Source organism: Cydia strobilella, chromosome 19 (assembly GCF_947568885.1).
Source record: "Cydia strobilella chromosome 19, ilCydStro3.1, whole genome shotgun sequence".
NCBI lineage: Eukaryota > Metazoa > Arthropoda > Insecta > Lepidoptera > Tortricidae > Cydia > Cydia strobilella.
The window spans coordinates 2,441,051-2,461,090 of NC_086059.1; the positions used below are offsets into that span (position 1 = coordinate 2,441,051).

At 35.5% G+C, this 20,040-nt stretch overlaps 2 protein-coding genes and 1 non-coding gene across 3 annotated transcripts in view; 2 read left to right on the plus strand and 1 right to left on the minus strand.

Annotated features, from left to right (window-relative positions):
- The window catches only part of LOC134750032 (putative metabolite transport protein HI_1104), a 397,448-nt gene that overhangs the window by 90,096 nt on the left and 287,312 nt on the right, over positions 1 to 20,040 (minus strand). The gene's annotated exons all lie outside the window — the stretch shown is intronic.
- Positions 1 to 20,040, plus strand: part of LOC134750027 (bicaudal D-related protein homolog) — a 163,247-nt gene that overhangs the window by 57,667 nt on the left and 85,540 nt on the right. The gene's annotated exons all lie outside the window — the stretch shown is intronic.
- Trnaa-agc (transfer RNA alanine (anticodon AGC)) lies at positions 15,616 to 15,688 on the plus strand. The gene has a single exon. It is a non-coding gene; the product is annotated as a tRNA-Ala (tRNA).

Genomic DNA, 20,040 nt, shown 5'->3' on the forward strand with positions numbered 1-20,040 from the left:
CATATACAGTCTGACAAGAAATTGTAGAAATTAAAAAGTGACAATACTGTAGTGTCGTCCCTTTCAAATCAATCTCAGAAATCGGGACGACACTACAGTATTGGCACTTTCACCGTCAACGCCATCTATACGACAGTTGGCCAAAGCTAGTAGGGCCCTCTGAACGAGAATCAAATTTTCTTGATTTTCAAGGCACGTTTTTTCCTTAGACTGTATCCATCTATTACGGAGCTATATCTATCTTTGGTAGGTGTCATAGATTTCAATAATCCGAACTTAATATTGGATCAATCTCTTTCGCCTGCCCTACTTTTGTTCTTATTGTTTAATGTTTCTCCTACCATTCTTTATTTGATTTTGTTTCTTGTGTGGCAAAAAATAAAGGTCTTATTGCGTCAAGTTTGACGGGCAGCGGTTCAAATTGGAATGCGTGAGCGAGACGCCACGATTTCGAAATCAATTTTTTTTTTGATTAGCGTTTTGTTGTGGTTACTCATGTGCTGTTGTAATTTTATGTCATACCGAATTACCAAAGATAGATATAACTCCGTAATAGATGGATACAGTCTAAGGAAAAAACGTGCCTCGAAAATCAAGAAAATTTGATTCTCGGTCAGAGGGCGCTACTAGCTTTGGCCTACTGTCGTATAGATGGCGTTGACGGTTTCCTTTGTTATTTAACTATTTTAACGCATATCAGTGAAAGAACATGGGTCAAAATCATAAAAATAATTAATGCAAATAAAAAAAAACATTTATCCATATTTAAATACATTTTATGGTATTTTTATAAATCTTCATTTTTAGTTTTAAAGTGTGTCGATAGATGGCAGTGAATTTACTGGGGTTACAAAATTTACTATGACAGTACCGCTCTAGTATAAGTTACTCTATGGAATTACCGAATCAAAGTTATGTTATGCGGGTATGAAAGTCAAATTGTTAACTGTAACAAAGACATGCACTCCCTAATGATTTTTTAGAGAAAAGAGCCCAATATTCCTTATAGCAAGACATTAACACAATTACCTACTGACAAACTCTAGGACGTTTACATAATACTTACTGCGCAAGATCTACTTAGTAGAAGATATAGGAAAAGAAAAAACTAACGAGCAATTTCTTGTACTTATACTGATTTGTTTTTAGATTCCAAAAAACTAACCTCACTCAGATCCTTTTTCTTTCGTAATAATGGAAAATATGTAAAGAAGAAAACTCAAATTTCCCTTTTGCATACAGCTTTGTTTAGTTTTTTAAAACATACGGAAAAGAGAAAAAGTGAGGGTTTTGGAATCTAATTACAAATCAGAGTATAGTAGGTAGGTACACCATAAAAAATTGCATGCCATCGTTTTCATGAAGTTATTAAAATCTTTTTAATGAATATAAGTTACCAGATAGCTGCGGATGGTCCACATTATCAGTCAGTATTATGGTCCGTTTAAACGGTCAGATCGTGTAAAACTGCCTTTACTGTCCTTTGTGTACGTAAAAGTAAAAGTCACCCTAAATGCCACTCACTGCGTCAAGTAAATGCCAACCTAGGTCCGTTTGTTGGCATTTATTTATAATTAAAGGGTTATTATATTGGCATTCTCTTGCATTTGAGTTATTAAAAAATAGTTGTTTTATCATTAAATTACCTACCTACGCGTATTATTAAGAGGAAAGGGGACGGCCGTTTCTCATACAAACGTAGTCCCCATTCTCCTCTCTGGATATTGACATTGTTTATTGACTTTTTCAGATTTTTTTGATTATGGTAATAAAAAAAGCAGATTTTCAATAAGATTTTCGATAATAATTTTTAAATCTCTCTAACTAATCTCTATAACTCTTATAATAATTAAAAATTTGAAAAAAATCAGACGTAATAGGGGTATAGCTGTGGTTAATATATCTACAACGAACTGTGAAAAAATATTTTCAATAGTTAATGTTAATATCTAGACAGGAAAATGAGGACTAGGTCTAGGTACGTTTGTATGAAAAGGCGATTTCGCGCGAGTCCTCCACTTTCGGCTTTATTTTCCAATACTTGAAATAGCGCCAATGTGAAGGCCAGCCACACTTAGTCTTATCGCGTAGCCAATAGCCATACTTACCAGTATTAACCTGACTTACCACGTAGTAAAAAGACTAAAAAGTCGTGCTCGTATTTTAAGAATGCCTTCAAATGCCGACTACTAATTAATCAGCGAAATCAAGTTAGCCATAATAGCATCATCATCCCTTATACGGCAGATATTTACCTAGTTCTAGAAATCTAGACTAAAAACCTGCTCGGAAGTTGGCTTCCTCAGTTTAGGCTGTATTAGGGCATGCTAGAATTGCTAGACCAAACCGGCTAGGTTAGACTTGATGGCCTGGTTTTGATTCTAACGGTGAATTGAGAGCTATATGTTAAGGAATACCACAATAGTTTTAAAAGAGTCAGTGCAAGCACGACTTCTTATTCAGGATTTTCCGAGGGGCTATAATTATTATAGTAAGCGTCAGGATGGCGGGAGGACCTCAACGAATTTCAACGAAATATGTACATACAAAAATATTGTACCGTCTTTGCACCTCAGGGTACCTATAATAGAATCCAGTGTACCTCTCCCTAAAACGAGATATTAAGGGTCCGCGGCAGCTCGGTTCTCCATACAAAAGTTGTTACGCTCTCATTTTAAAACGAGTAGCTAGTTTGCTCTAAAACTTACTTACAATAGGATAAGGTATATCTATGTCTAATTAGTTAATGTAGCTTCAGTGCTACGAGTTTGAGTATCCCGCGTGGAACTGTCAAACAACAAAATTATGTCGCTTTGACGTTTGTCCGCGAGACAGCGGGTTGTCGCGCGGATCTTATGCTACCGATTCGCGAGAAAGCTCTATGTCGCGGGGTTTTCGCCTAGACTAGTATTTTTTATACAATTTTGGTGTTTGACGATCCTTTTGTGAATTCTTATTATTAAGTTTGACATAAATAATTCATTGTTTTTAAGAATAATAATAACTGCATCAATAAATTGCTCTGATATTTAGATTAAGGTAATATTTAAAACTTGACAATTTAAAAGTGCTTGTTGCTAGGCCTATTTGAACAAAGAATATATTGAATATTGTTGACTGTCGCGCCCATCATGTGCTAGCCGTGCAGATATAGTTAACGGTATCTCTACTGAGCTTGTTAACTTGCCTGCACTAATAATGGCATTCTGTTAAACAAAAGCCATTATTTCTTTTGTGCGAGCGCGTGGCCCTTGTGATTGGGCGCGTGGCCATTGTGTGTGAGCCTCAGGCACAACGGCCACACGCGCTGACACAAAAGTAATAATGGCTTTTGTTTAACAGAATGCCATTGTTAGTACGTAAGTGAATGAACTCAGTAGAGATAGCGATAACTATACCATGGTTAAAAAAGTACAGCGAATTTAAGTTTTTCATGCAAAATCATCTATTTCGTTTGTTTTATAAAATAAACTGGAGCTATATAAACTAATTACAGACCTAGATATAATACGTAGTTTTAAAATGAGAACGAAACGAAACGGACTACTGCACTGATTTCTATTAAAGATTTTCAGAGATACACTGAGGGTACACTATATCTACATTAATACTTGTAGTGCTGTAAAATCCAAGATTTCATAGGTCCACCCGCCACTGTCAAAAGTCACTTTTGACAGCTGACCGATCAGTATCATATTGGAAACAGATAGAATAACTAAAACTCTAAAGGGGCCCACTGACTATCAGTTCGCCGGACGAGATCGGCCTGTCAGTTAGAACAAAAATTTGACAGTTCCGAACAACTGACAGGCCGATATCGTCCGGCGGACTGATAGTCAGTGGGCCCCTTAAGGGCGACTTGCACCATTCCACTAACCTGGGGTTAACTGGTTAAACATCGAGTTACCATGGTTACCAGTACAATTTGACACTAACCTAAATGTTTAACCGATTAACCCCGGGTTAGTGGGATGGTGCAATTGGCCCTAATTGGCCTGTCAGACAAAACCTTGGAACTTATCTCATTATGTATTGCGATTGTTGCGTCTAAAAAGATGTTCAAAAATAACACGTATGTAAGACTATTGCTAAACTGATGAACGTTCTTTCCTCCTATTGTTATATTTAGCGGATCTTATCATTGTCTACAGTGTATAATGAAGATTTCCGTCTTCAAATATGACTCGTAATTAGTCACATTGTGTTCGGGTTTTCCTTGTCTTAATATTGATAATGAGAGCATCAGGTTTTGTAAATAAATTTCATTGCCAATGCTCGGAATTTGAAGATTCCTATAGTATTGACTGAACGCCGAGCCTGTAAAAATATAAATAGATGAACAGGACATTTTTTTACGAAAAAAATTACAGTAAGAATAACAGTTTTGAATGATTCACGGTTAGTTTCACTAGACTTATATTGACCGGGATATAGACCGTGATTACCTTTTGTAATACAAATGGTAATCAGGTAATACAAAAGGTAATCAGGAAATCACGGTCTATATCCCGGTCAATATAAGTCTACAGTAAGAATGCCAGAAAGGCGGCTTGCAATGGCACTGAAGGCTTTAGAACTGTGTCATTCTGACACAGAATTCAGGATACAAATGATACAATTCAGTATTGGCCTTTCACTTGAATGTTGTAATAACGTAAGAGAAGAAGTATTTTGGTTTTTATTTTTAATATATCGGCTTTATGGAACTACATTTTAGGCTTTAATCATCATATCATTTCAGGACACAGGTAAATCACATATGTGGTATTTTCTATAAAAAGGAGCCTTATTGTCGATGGCGCTTACGCCATTATTAACGATGCTCCGATATAAATACAATGCCGCGCGACGCTGTGCGGCGTAAGCGCCATCGACAATAAGGTCCCTTTTCATAGAAAATGCCCCATATATGAATTATATGCAGTAAAAACTAATCCCACACCATTTCCTACATATACGAAACCCGAGTGGTTCCGTAAGATAATATAGCGAAACATTACACAACGCAATGCGTATTGGACGGTTATTTAATATGGATTATGGGTTATGCCTAGTTTCTAGGCTTCGTGAAGTATTACGGGTAAACATGTGATGGTAAAAGTGCATATTTACTGACAGTCTGTATTTGTTTTTTTGTTACAGGTAAAATGACTTTGGTTGTCTAGCACATGGTAGTAATGACTAGATTTTTTGGTAAGCTTTAATGTTAATGTTTATTAAATAAAGTCGTAAAAATTAACGCAGGATACGCTACATACATATTGCACCTGTGCGGTACAAAGACTTTAAGATTGGCCCTAGCCCTAGACTATATGAAATTCACCTTTCCCGTAGAAAGCCTTCCCGTTTCTAAGTTTAATAATTGACGAATTTTAGTACTAAACGCGCGAGACTTCATTTAGTATTAAACTAATGCGCTGGTTTCTCCAACCATTGTTTAACTCTCACTAGAATAGTCGCGGCAGAGGTGCTCAAAAATATCTTAACATGCACTCTAGCCCCTTGACAATAGAGGCGTGTTCAGATATTTGTAAGCACTATGGCTGCTCCGATTAATCTTATGGCGACTGTACTTACATTAGGTTCACCTAGCTTGTAAGCTTGTAACTAATATGTAGGCTATCTTTGATCGCATCGTAATCTAAATCAGATCAACAGAACCACGCTAAAAGAAAGTCGGTTAACAAATTCACATGCGTCTCCTTTTAACTTTAAATGGTTATTTCGTCGTACTTGTGCGTAGTTCCAGATACAATATTTTTGGGATACTAGACTTATATTGACCGGGATATAGACCGTGATTACCTTTTGTATTGTTTTTGAGTTCCCGATATTTCGACGCAGTTACATGCATGTCCTTGTTCACGGATGACGGATGATGTACTTGTTCTGAGTCGAAATATCGGGAGCTCAAAAACAATACAAAAGGTAATCACGGTCTATATCCCGTTCATATAAGTCTAGTGAAACTAACCGTGAATCATTCAAAACTCTTATCTCTGGGATACTTGTAATCTGGAAAATCTTGTGCCATTTTTTTTTAATCTATTTAGTAAAGGGGTGCCATATTACAGTTTTACTTTTGACTTCATTATTATAGGACACACAAATTGACTAAGATCCACAGTAATCTTAATAAGGCTTGTGATGTTAAACTAGGCTATCCCAGCCCCCACAAACGGCACATTGTGGGAAACGTTGGCGTGGATTTAGTGGGTACGTTCATCCCCCTTTTTCTCAGTAGGAGCCGGTGAGAGTCAGAGTTGAGAGTCTCACATACCACCGCAAAATAGGCCAGTCAGGCCCGAGGGGACGATGCGTTTGAAGCTGGGGGACAATGCATTCCCACGCCGTAAAAATGGGCTCCTACTCATAACATTACAAAATTAAATCACCGGCTGCAATTCTTTTGCTTACAAAATAAACTTTACCCACAGCCAATATTATTGACTAGAAAATTGCCGTAATTGGCCTAAATTGGTTAAACAATTACTATGTAGATCGGCGCTGCGTTCTATCGATAGTATTAAGGAAACTGTTATACAAATTACAGAATTGGATTACATCAAGGTTACATAATGGTTTGTAATGGTGGTCCCGATACTGATGGTATCTGCTTGTTTAGTTATTTCTACACTGGTTCAGGAAATTGCGGTTCTAAAGTATTGAAAAAATACAAGATGACATTGAAACATTATAAATAAAATGCGTGTGTGTCGTGGAACACTCGGTTGGAAGGTTGGAACGAAGTTAAGAAAGGAATTTAACAAATTCGCAATCCAACGCGGCAACGCAGCTGGCGTGATGGGCACCTTTGCGTCGGGGACAGCCCGGGTCGGGTTTCAGTAGGTAGTTTTATATACATTTAGTTTATATTTAGGTTCAGTGACTAAGTTTAGTTTTTAATTAGTTTTACTATTACCTATGTACTGCCTATGTACCTATTTTGTGAAATATATTCTTTAAATATAAAATAATGAATATATTTAACACATTAAATATGTATAATATACATACGTAACTCTATCTCAATATGTGTTAACTGCTCAAATATGAGAAGGGAGAAGAGTGGAAATTTCTGATCGAAGATAGACGTTGTTACTGGTAATACAATTAATAAGAGATAGAAGCCAGGGTAAAATATCATTAGGTACCTAAGGGGGCAACAGCAGTCAAAAGGTATTGGTAACAATAACTACTTATTGGTATTAAACAATAAATTTAAAAAAACTACCTACCTAAATATACTACGATGGAAAATAGCTGAAAATACTTTTAAAGGGTCGGCAACGCGCGTGTAATATCTCCGGTGTTGCAGGCGTCCATAGGCTACGGTAACTGCTTACCATCAGGCGGGCCGTATGCTTGATTGCCACCGACGTGGTATAAAAAAATAATAATAATTATTATACACTACATTTGTACTTACTTTAAAATATTTAAAACCTGGAAAACAAATTTCCCACAATAACGGAAGTTCAAAATACTTTCGCTATCTGTCTAAACTTTGTACAATAACATCATGTAACTTCTCAAGTGCAGTAAAAGCTAATAACGCACAAGACGAGTTCAACCAGTATCATTTTTGCACAAGGGCAGGAAGGAAAGACCACAGCAGGATGGAAAGTGCAGGTTTCTCAGCAATTAAACAATTATAATGTTGTTAGAGAGATTATCACGTGTGTTATGGTAGTGTTATTAAAGCAGTAATAATGTTGGCAGTCATGGGCATGTTTAAACGCTCTATTTTAGTTAAATAAAATACAATGTCAATTCTTTACTTTTAGAATTTCGAACACTATTTTCTACTTAACCCTTTATCAGGCTAAGGGATATATATTTCCCACATACGGCACTTCAAACATGTGTTCTATTTTCGATGAGTAATACTGACATTCGATTGTCATTTTTGAAATGTCAGCCTTGTAAAGGGTTAATAAAAAGGAAAATAATTAAACTCGCCTAAAGCCCAACCATAAAAAAGTAATTTTTCGCTAATATTCAAATACAAAGAGCCATTTTAAAACCAATATTAAATATTAAATCAATATATCAAAACGTGACGAAGTAAATATCGCAGTTCGTTATTAGAAAACTATTAAAATCACTTGAATCGTAAAACATGATGGAAACCGGCTTGTTAGAACCTTATCGGTTTTGCTACAGCTTTTCTTTGGAAACATGTAAACGACAATGATTGAATGGTTATTTGTGTACGCTGATTGATTAGGAATGTAAAGTAAAGGTCACGTTCTGTTTGCGATAGCATTGCTTAGTTTGCTTATGCAGCATCCTGCAATTCCTGCAATGCTGCGGGAAAGGTCGACTCTATCACTGTCTTTTTCATAGACATAGTATAGTAGTTATATACATGAAACCGAGCGACCAGGGATAAGAGAAAGACATATTCATGTATTGACAGGTTAATGTATGGCAGCATAATCCTTTTTCTCTTTCACTATTATTTTTTTTTTTTTTTTTTTTTAATTTATTTTCAAAAAAGTATAACACATTTTAAACTTATACAAGTTTCGCCAAACTTGCGTTTAACGGCGAAATGGTGCACTCATTTTCAATGTTAGTACCTTAATCTAAATTTAATGATTAACTTATATTACTAAGGTTAATACTTTTATATTACATTAACAGTGTAAGTTGTAGGTATATATGTTGTTGTTATTCTTTAAGAATTTATTTGTAGTTTTACATGTATGTAAAATGTATGTTTTTGGTGCAATAAAGCATATTTATTTATATACAATATTTACCTATCTTATATATTTAGTCATGCGTTGTACCCAATAGCAACTTCTTAATTTTTGATTTAAAGATGTTTTTACTAGCACACTCGTCTTCTATTGATAAATTGTTCATTATTCGCGGTGTGATATACTTGCGCGTCCTTTTACCATAGTAGTTGCTAGCGGTTGGTTCCACGTATTTACGACGTTTTAACCCCCTCGACGCTCGGGTGTATACTCGCGGAGTTTTGAATTCGGGATTTTTAAATTGATCAGTTGCTATTAAGTACTTAACTTTATCATGCACTGGCAGGATGTTCAATTTCTTAAATAAGATCGTGTAATCGTTACTACAGTTTGCTCTAGTTTTTTTGTCTATTATATTTTTTATCAATCGTAGTTGTAAGTTTAATATTTTATCCAAATAAATTTCGGTATTTCGCCATCGCCTCCTGCCTATGCCGCCATAACCCGACCATGAAAAAAAAAACCCGGTCGGTGATAAGGACAAAGCATGGCACTATTTTCTCTTTCCTCTTATAGGAATCGCAATAAGACTATCATTCTCTATCAGAGTGTCAGGCCCTTGGTCTTTTTACTACAAACTTTTTGACACGGAACAAACTACCAAGTTTGTAGTTGTTGTTGTTTCGTGTCAATGTCAACAAGTGACAAGTGAGGTTTTGCTCTATCATGTATTTATCACTTGCCGTGTCCATCATTATTAATCATTATTAAGCTCGTCATGTCTAATAATATTTGCCTGGCTGGTAATTCAAATTCAAAGCATATTTAATTATCTGTTTAACAATCTAAAGGTTTCGAAAATTTAAACGATACATTTTGTATTTTTTAGCTCGATTTCAACTGTGACTTTGTGTACGAGCACAGGGCGGACACGCTATACATCAAAAATCACTTGCGTTTCTATGTGTGAACGGCACGTCTGTACACGTGTCATGCGTCATAGTGTGAGTAAGTTGCTTAAAAATAGTACTGAGCGGCCGGCAAACGTCCGTCAATCTGCTGTCGCGGGGCGAGGTAATTCGATTCGGGGCGGGGCGGTGCGTGGCCGCTCTGTATGATAATACTATTACTTATTCTGTGGTACGAGTAACAATGAGTCCAAAATGTCATAATCCGGCGCACGTCTTTAAGGCGGTTCCCTGAGCCAGAAGGCGAAAAACCTCCTTATATGATCCTGTTTTTCTAAGAGGCGTTGATATTTGTAGACGTGGAAAAAATATATGTAGTTCTTGACTATATTATCTTTAATATCATAGCTTCCGATACACGAATTATGACACTTCGCTCGATACAATTAATTCCCAAAGTAACCTCTAACTCGGACTTTTAATCCAACTTTACTCGGTTATTTATTATGTGATACTATAAACAAAAAAAGAAGAAAAAACAATCTTAACTTAAATAGTAATTTCATAGCTTTCGAATTTCGATATTGTAGGATAACGTTTTTAAAATAAATAAAAATCGACAAATTTCGATCAAATTTGACACTTGGCGCGCATGATCTTTCCCGTTCTTTCTTGCGAAATGTGACAGAGACAGCGGCAAACCGATGGAACAGCCTTAAGTCGTGCTGATCTCAGGCTTACTCAGTCCGTCACGCGCGCCGATGCACGACCTTACGGGACTTGCAGTTTTGTCATTTTGCGGCAACAATCTCTTCGGTGTTGTCTTACTGTGAGTTTTGTAAAATATTTTAAAGAATATTTTAAATTCGTATTCTAAAAGGTAGTTGGTCGTCTGGAGGTAAATAAAAATGTACCTAATTATCTATACGTATGCACGAACTTAGATATATTTAGTTTATGTAAACTCGAGTAAAATAATAATTTATTCATGCATGCAATTTTATTAAAAATGTCACTAGAAACAAAAAAACGGCCAAGTGCGAGTCGGACGCGCGCACCGAGGGTTCCGTACTTTTTAGTATTTGTTGTTATAGCGGCAACAGAAATACATCATCTGTGAAAATTTCAACTGTCTAGCTATCATGGTTCATGAGATACAGCCTGGTGACAGACGGACAGCGGAGTCTTATAGGGTCCCGTTTTTACCCTTTGGGTACGGAACCCTAAAAAACACGTAGAGACATCATCACATCAGTGTTCTAGCACTTAACTGTATTTAGTTTTCTAGCAACACGGTTAGCCTAACTGGCTATTCATCAGAACATGTGCCACATTAACCAAATGGAAGGCAGGTCTTGAACACTTGAGGCTCACCGCAGACCACAACCGTGATTCCACCCACATTCTTAACATCCTATATCCATCACAGCTTCAACGAAATTTTGAACGAAAGCAGTAAGATATAAAGACGAGATTCGATTGTTGAAAAGAAGGATATATATTTTGGAATGTGTTAGTGTACAAACGTTCAGTTACAAAATGAAATTTAACCCGATTTTCCTTTGTCTGGTTTTGTAACATCATTTCGGTAGGAGTTGGATGGCAATGAATAGACAATTTGTCCGGTTAGTTAGTATTGACTATTGACCCATAAAACTAGACAGAACCGTAACAGCGGGTTTTCGATAGGTGAAATTATAATATGACTTGATTTGCTATGCCTATATTCCTTATTAGGTATATTATTACTTTTGTAAGTACCCAAAATCTTTACTTGATCTGAAAGCATTCGCCCGAAGTGCTCCAAAGTTTTGATCTCAAAATGCCAAGATTGACCTTTAAAAAACTTTATAATTATTACTCAACTATCCACTTCTTGTGCCTTTAATTTGTGATTTTCAATTAGATTGCTTATTATCTATCGAACAGCATTGTTAACGTAGTATACGCAACCTGCTACTGTATGAGCAAGGCTTGCGCTGCAACTATATAATTAGTTGTATAGCTTATTTAATTTAATTTTACTTAAGAATAGTTAAACTTAATATAGATAACATGTACTAATTATAATAATTATTATTTTAATGTAATGGTTTGATACCTGAATAAATAACATTTATTTTATATATAACTATTCTATGAACCGCTTCGTTTTTTCTCTAATTGCCTCTATCGCTCTACAATACTCGAGTTAGCGTAGCAACCAGACGAAACCTACATTTTTGCGGCAATAATCCCCAAGGGGTCAGAAAACTATTTGAGCACTTGTAATTTTACTGACGTGCAGATAAGTAATACTGCCAATTTGTTACCGAAACATAAATCGTGACAAATGATAGGATATATTTAGCGACCACCCCTGGCAGTCTTGACATGTTTGTCCATAAGATTACGCATAGATGAAGCATTATTCAAAAACATACAGGGTGGAAAAAATATCAGGATTCATTGGGGCGGTGGTTTAAAATGATGTCATTTTTCTCACAGGAAATAGTAATTATTACCAGAGCCCGGAATTCTCGTAGCATTTTTGAGCTGTCATAAGGAGTTCCCGTTTATCGACTTTCGATTATACATTATGTATATCGATAAATAAAGAATACAATATGGAAAATATAATTACGAGTAGAAGTAAACAACATGCAGTCATCTTCTTATTCCTGTAATTTAGTCGTGCACTACCTGTTTTTTAGTTTTCTGTTCTTTATATCCTGCTACACTAAAGTTGTCTGGAAGAGATCGCTTACAGCGATAAGACCGCCTGTTGCTACCTTTATTTACTTTGTAAATCTGTTATTGGCTTCTCTTTTGTGGTGCAATAAAGTGTATTTACTTACTTACGTCGGTCCAATTTTCTTTAGAAACAAACACGGCCTTCAAATGGCCATAATAGCTCTACAATTCCTTATTCCAAGAACCATTACACCTCCCATCACTAATGTAACGCGCAACTCGTCCACTATAATACACATGTCATAACATGTCACCGACCTGCCCATCTGTGGGGAAAAGACATAATGACCCACTAGTACAACAGTACCAAAGAGGATATAATAAGATAGATCGGTACTGTCATAGTAAATTTTGTAACCACAGTAAATTCACCGCCATCTATCGACACACTTTAAAACTAAAAATTAAGATTTATAAAAATACGATAAAATGTATTTAAATATGGATAAATATTTTTTTTTATTTGCATTAATAATTTTTATGATTTGACCCATGTTCTTTCACTGATATGCGTTAAAATTGTTAAATAACAAACGAAACCGTCAACGCCATCTATACGACAGTAGGCCAAAGCTAGTAGCGCCCTCTGATCGAAAATCAAATTTTCTTGATTTTCGAGGCACGTTTCTTCTCTAGGTTAAACAACAACTTCACGTAAACAATACAAGAGATCTCAAAATCGCGACAAAATCAGTGCTTTACGCGCGTTTTCCTAAACGTCCATCAGAAAAGCAAACATTACTAATTTAGTGAGTCTGTTTTCAACAAATTGATCTGATAAAAGGTAAGATAAGAAGACGTGCTAATAGAAACCAGTACTTGTTATTTCAATTAGGTAACAAAAGGTGTACAATTTCATCGACGAAATCTATCAATTTTACATTTTTGCGACTAAAATCGACACCGGCCTCTTAAGACTATTAAGCCTGTCATGGTGTCAGTCTATGTAAAGTCATTAAGTACTACTTACTTTGAACAAGTTTTTATTATCAAAGTACCTATACTATAATGTAACTGTACCTATAAAAAAATATTTTGACAAGTCTCACGAAAAATGACAAACGCAACCTGTCAACAATACCAGTAGGTATTAATGTCGCAGCCGGAAACTCCTGCTTTTGTTCCGGGTCTACACATTAGTCTCAGCTAGTAAAGCAAGCAAAAAACAGGCCAAGTGCGAGTCGGACTCGCGCACGAAGGGTTCCGTACCATTACGGAAAAAAACAGCAAAAAAATCACGTTTGTTGTATGGGAGCCCCATTTAAATATTTATATTATTCTGTGTTTAGTATTTGTTGTTATAGCGGCAACATAAATACATCATCTGTGAAAATTTCAATTGTCTAGCTATCACGGTTCAACAGCCTGGTGACAGACAGACAGACGGACGGACAGACGGACAGCGGAGTCTTAGTAATAGGGTCCCGTTTTTACCCTTTCGGTACGGAACCCTAAAAAAGACCTTGAAAGTGATTACTTCCTTCGCAAATTACCTGCTAATAGAGTCATATGTTAGTCAAATTTGCCTTATTAAATTTTAAGCAATATCAAATATATTAATGACGGGTCACTCACGTGTTTTAAGTCGAAAACGCTCCCGCCCCGAGCCGCCCGCGCCGAGTCATCGGGCGCGGAGGGCTGCGGCCCGCAGTCTGCGCCGGTCCGTCACCGTCGACGCAAGCTCCTGATGACGCTCCTCGGTACGGAGTGAAACATGTCGAGCGTTTTCGACTTAAAACACGTGAGTGACCCGTCATTAATATATTTAATATGTCTATGTCTCACGGAAGTTTTGTTTAAGCAATATCGTTTAAGTTTAAACATCTGTTAATTAAATTTCAACTTTAGAACGATAGTGATAGAGTAGAAGATGGAATGTTGTGTCTGTGGTTACAAATTGTGTTATTAAGACGTTTTTAAAGTGTCGTTAAGGCTAAGTCGTGGAACGCTGGGATCGTTAATATACCGATTAAAGTTGTCAGACATGCAAGTAATAAAACACATTTAGAGACTAGAGTTATGTTATGACCATACAATAATATTTGTAGGAGAGTTCCTAAGCATGTTGTTCCAGAAAATAATAAATTTATAATAGTTTTTTTTAATTAGTTACACAATTTATTTCTTTGTAGTTTTCAGGGCTCGGAACCGGTATTTTTTCAAAACCCCGAAATAGCCCAATATTTTGATTTTTTTTATGCTCATTACGTAGGACTGAATCATGTATTTAGGAAACAATTTTGCATTATTAAAACGTCCCATTAAAAATGAAATTATAAACAAAAGAACGAAAAAGAACTTAATAATACCGGTATTTTTGTATGGAGCAAATACCGGTTTCCGACCCCTGGTAGTTTTACATGTATGTAAAATGTATAATTATTGCTGCAATAAAGAATATTTTTATTTACTTACAATTTAATCCACATCAGAGATACATCATGTTTAAAGTTACAGTTTATTCGCCCACTATATATAGATGTGAAGCAATGGAAAGGTTTTTTTTTAACGCTTTCTTAATTATTTTTAATGATCCTTTACATGAGTCCATGCGTGATCATGATCTTTCATTTCATATCACGAATTATTATTTCAATAATTATCTTCTTTATTCGACCCTTTACAAACATATACCGAGTAAACTAACAATACAGAAGCGTGTGCAATTAAAATATTTTACTTTTAATTTACTTCTACAGACATCACTATTAGAAACCGTAACACGACTGCATAAAGTTCTAAGTGAGTTAATGCAATTGAGATGACTTAATACTTTTCGAATCTGTTAAAAGTTTAAAAAATATGGCTATACGAGTACGTAACTGAAATAATAATTGACCAAAACAGAATCGTGATGTATAAAAGGGGTTCCGATCTTTGCCATATTAAAATATAAGTACTCACAATTACAATTATAGGTAGGTTAGTTACTTATATAACAATTCAAGTCTTGGAGACCCTTTACACCTCTAAGGATAATTTGATGATCGTTTATTTTTAAAAATATATATTTTATCTCTGAGACCTAAGAGACCATAGAGATTTTTACATCTATAAACAATTTTAGTACTTGTCTGTTGTTTGTATATTTTTTATTAGTTTTTTTTTGTGTAATTCGACATTTCGACTGGACACATCTCTAACAAAGTATTATTAGTATTATTGCTTGTAAAAATTGTCATGTAAAAGTGCCCCTGTGGCCTATTTGCTGAATAAATGTTTGATGTTTCATGAGTGAAAGTAAAAAAAAATATTGGGAACCTACGGTCTTGGTGGCTCAGATGGTAGAGCACTGGGCTAGCGATCCAGTGGTCGTGGGTTCAAGTCCCACCCAAGACAGTGAATTTTCCACGTTTAATTTGTCTCTAAGCTATTATTATTGCTATTAGCATTGTTCGCAGACGTTTCTGTTATATACAAAATTAATTTAGTGAAAGTAATGTTTTTTTACTATCAGAAGTTATACTAATATGCACCTAATATACCTAAGTTTAACATCTTGTCTACATTTAAGTAATTATTTAAGGCAGAAAGTAATGCCTTATAAATCCTTAACTTTGAATATGCCCACTTGCCCACTTTGTTGTGCAAATTTCGTCCCTATAAAAAAAAACGTGACAGGTATCTGCAAAACTTTTAAAATTTTTAAAAAATCTCCGTCCCCTAACCCTAAATCATTAATATCATTATTTAAATAATGACGCAAGAAGTTATAACTTTTCGGCATTGCATTCGCCTTATAATAACAACCTAACAGGCATATTTCAAGTATAATTATATTAATTAACGTATAATGCGAACTAAGCCACGGTAGCATTGAATTGCAAATTTTTATACCTACTCATAATGTTTATGTATAATTATGTGAAAGCGTCCTTCATGCTATGAAATGTATGTTTGCTACTGTCTGTAGGTAGTAGGTACAGTCAAAAATGATGGGAACGGGTAATTCCTTATCACATGACCAGATTACATTTACTTTTCACCTCAGCAGCTCGAACAAGCCTACTTTCGTCACCCCCTGGAGTGAGGAAAGTGCGACTTTCCTCACTCCAGGGAGTGAAAAAAGTGCGACTTTCCTCACTCCAGGGAGTGAAACAAAGTAGCTTTTTAATTTAGTGAAGGCCATGAACTGCCACTTCATACTTTAATTACAAGTTTTTTTTTCTGAATTAATCTGTGTAATTCGAAATACATTTTAACCTTTAATATGTTCTCACTACTGAGGTGAAAAATTATGTGTGCAACACGAGAGCAAAGGTATTTTACATCTCGTGTTTTTGAGTCTTTCGCTTTCTCGGGACTCAAAATAAACACTCGCAAGAAAAACCAACTTTCCTCTCTTGTTGCACAAATAACTATTTCATTGTAGCTATAACCAGCTATATGTATACTTGAAGCTGGTGACAGTAAAATAATGAAGATATCTAGTTAGCAATAAGAAAATACACCTAAATTTGTAAGAAATTTTTAGTGCTCCGTACAAAACTTTGCTTACGGAGCATTTATTTTTATTGTAACCAAAAGAAAACAATCTATTAAACTTCAGTGTAAATATAAACCTTCAGTAAATTTTCAGTAGACAATAAATTACTTTATATAGAGAGATTTCTTCGTATTGGAGAATTATAAAATTACAAGGTAATTGCTGATAGTTTGACATTAAATTTTTGCTCCATTTCAAGCCCCGACTCAGTTTTCTACCGTACAATACTCCCATGCAAATTTTAGATCTCAATTCTATAACATTTCACATGGAACAATCTTGGATCTAAAACGGAAACTTCCTTTCTTGTGAAATTTCCCAGGGATTAGCTCACCTTACTTTTTGGAATTTTTGCACGTAACCTCATAAGTCGCGCATTAGAAATGTTCCTAGATCATCAATTATTTCTTAGTTCCATGCACTCATAATGATTCGTGGAAAGTGAGAAAATCATGGGAAATGTAACATTGCTGATAAACAATATGTCGTTAGCGTTTTGTCGGCTTTATGTAAAAGTTCTCGTTAGACATAATTATTATCTAATACTGAACGTAACTAATTAGGTAAATTCTTTTGTCATACTAATTAAACCTGAATGTGCCCGAGGTTTTTCTCAATAGGATAACCTCTAGCGTCGAACGATGCTCCCTCATCTTCGCGTTGTCCCGGCATTTTGCCACGGCTCATGGGAGCCTGGGTTCCGCTTGGCAACCAATCCCAAGAGTTGGTGTAGTAGTTTTTACGAAACCGACTGCCATCTGACCTTCCAACCCAGAGGGTAAACTAGGTCTTATCGGGATTAGTCCGGTTTCCTCACGATGTTTTCCTTCACCGAAAAGCGACTGGTAGTAAATATCAAATGATGAATGAATGATATCGAACGATTATCCCTATGGCACTTAATTTTTATCAGGGACCGAATACCGGTATTTGTTTCATACAAATTAACCGGTATTCAATTTCGGTATATCGGTTGTTTATGTATATTTTTGCATTTCGATTAGCTAATCTCATAACTCATTGCCTTACCTAAATATCATTCTAGAATATCTGAGAAATTGTGAATGCTGTGTGTTATTTTGATTTTTAGTTATATACTCGTAGATAGGTAACGGTCCCTGATTTTTTATATGGAGGCTGTCACGTAAAATGATTGTAGACATCTTTTGGGAGATATGCACGCTCATTTATTAAAAAATGTAACATTTAAATAATAAAAATACGCTAAAAACATATTTCTTCAATTATTTTTTACGTCATATGATATACATGACATATGATAGATGTCATCTCCATACAATTTATAACCTAAAAATGCCAAATGTCGCAAAATTGTATTGAATTGACATCTATCAGCGTATCCTTCCAGTTTGAAAAATACTATAGTAACGACGACTATAGGTGTTCTTGGCGTTCAAATAGTTGAGTCTATCATTCCTTTAATCATCGTCAGCATCATCATCAGCCTAATCTCGACCACTGCTGGACATAGGCCTCTCCTATTGCACACCATTGAGCACGATTTTCCGCAACTCTGATCCAGCTCTTGCCAGCCGCCTTGCGAACATTCCTTTACAGAGGTACAAATCAGGGATGTTGCGAATATTCACATCCGCATCAGCAACCGCGGAACTTCCGCATTATTTTCAACATCCGCATCCGCATAAAATCGATGCGGAGCTTAATGCGGATGCGGATGTGGAACATGTAGGTACAGGAACGTCTTAGCGGCGGCGTAAGTGCTAGGTAATTTCGTTATTAGCCAATAGGAATCTCGTTTCGTTTTTGTGATTCGTCTATCAAGCACTTTAGCCTATGACGGACAGCGACAAGAAGTGAAAAGTTTGTTTTATTTGGACTTTAGTATAGTAATGCGATAGTGGAGCACCTATATTCTTGATCAAATACTGTTTCTTTTTTTTTTTTAATAAAAATTACTAAAGTTTTTTATGTGCCTAATCTCGACATCCGCAACCGCATCCGCGTCCGCGGATGTCAAAAAATCGGCATCCGCAACATCCCTGGTACAAATGGTATGAATGAAATGCCACATTGGTAGCTGAGCAGTAGTATAGTACTTTCCCCAGAACCATAGAGTAACTTATACTAGAGCGGTACTGTCATAGTAAATTTTGTAACCCCAGTAAATTCCATGCCATCTGTCGTCACACTTTAAAACTAAAAATGAAGATTTATAAAAATACGATAAAATGTATTTAAATATGGATAAATGATTGTTTTATTTGCATTAATTATTTTTATGATTTTGACCCATGTTCTTTCACTGATATGCGTTAAAATTGTTAAATAACAAACGAAACCGTCAACGCCATCTATACGAAAGTAGGCCAAAGCTAGTAGCGCCCTCTGATCGAGAATCAAATTTTCTTGATTTTCGAGGCACGTTTTTTCCTTAGACTGTATCCATCTATTACGGAGTTATATCTATCTTTGGCCAGAACGAATGGGTAATGTATGGAATGAATCGCTTTCTCTGTTGAGGCATAATGTCGTCACGTTTACTATGATCAATGTTTGCCTGTCTGTCTTCTATTGAAGTACTTTAAGCTTTACCTATTAAAACATTAATCAAATCATTATCATTAAGTATCGTTAAACCACCCAACTATATCCAAGTACCTACTACAAGTAGTCCACAAGTTCAACGTGTAATTAAGTATCAATACAATACAATACAATACAATACAATACAATACAATACAATACAATACAATACTCTTTATTGCACACCTCACATAGTTTACAATAAATGCACACAAACATAAACAAACATAATTGGATAGAGGTAACAACAGGCGGTCTTTTCGCTTAAAAGCGATCTCTTCCAGACAACCTTTTCGTATCGGAGACAATAGAATAGAATATACGGTAGGTGGTAAAGAAAAAAAAATTGAAAGTCGACTTAAATATAACCAAACAACACAAAACTTTAATATAGATAAACATACTTAAAATAAATAAATTGAAAATTGAATACTTAAATACGTATAACTACAAACATACATATTACATAGACATACATACATAAAAAATAAAAATAAAATATTAAATAAAGAAACAACAGTGTCCATAATAAAAAAACCGTCGAAGTGCGAGTCAAACTCGCCCACCGAGGGTTCCGTACTTTTTAGTATTTGTTGTTATAGCGGCAACAGAATTACATCATCTGTGAAAATTTCAACTG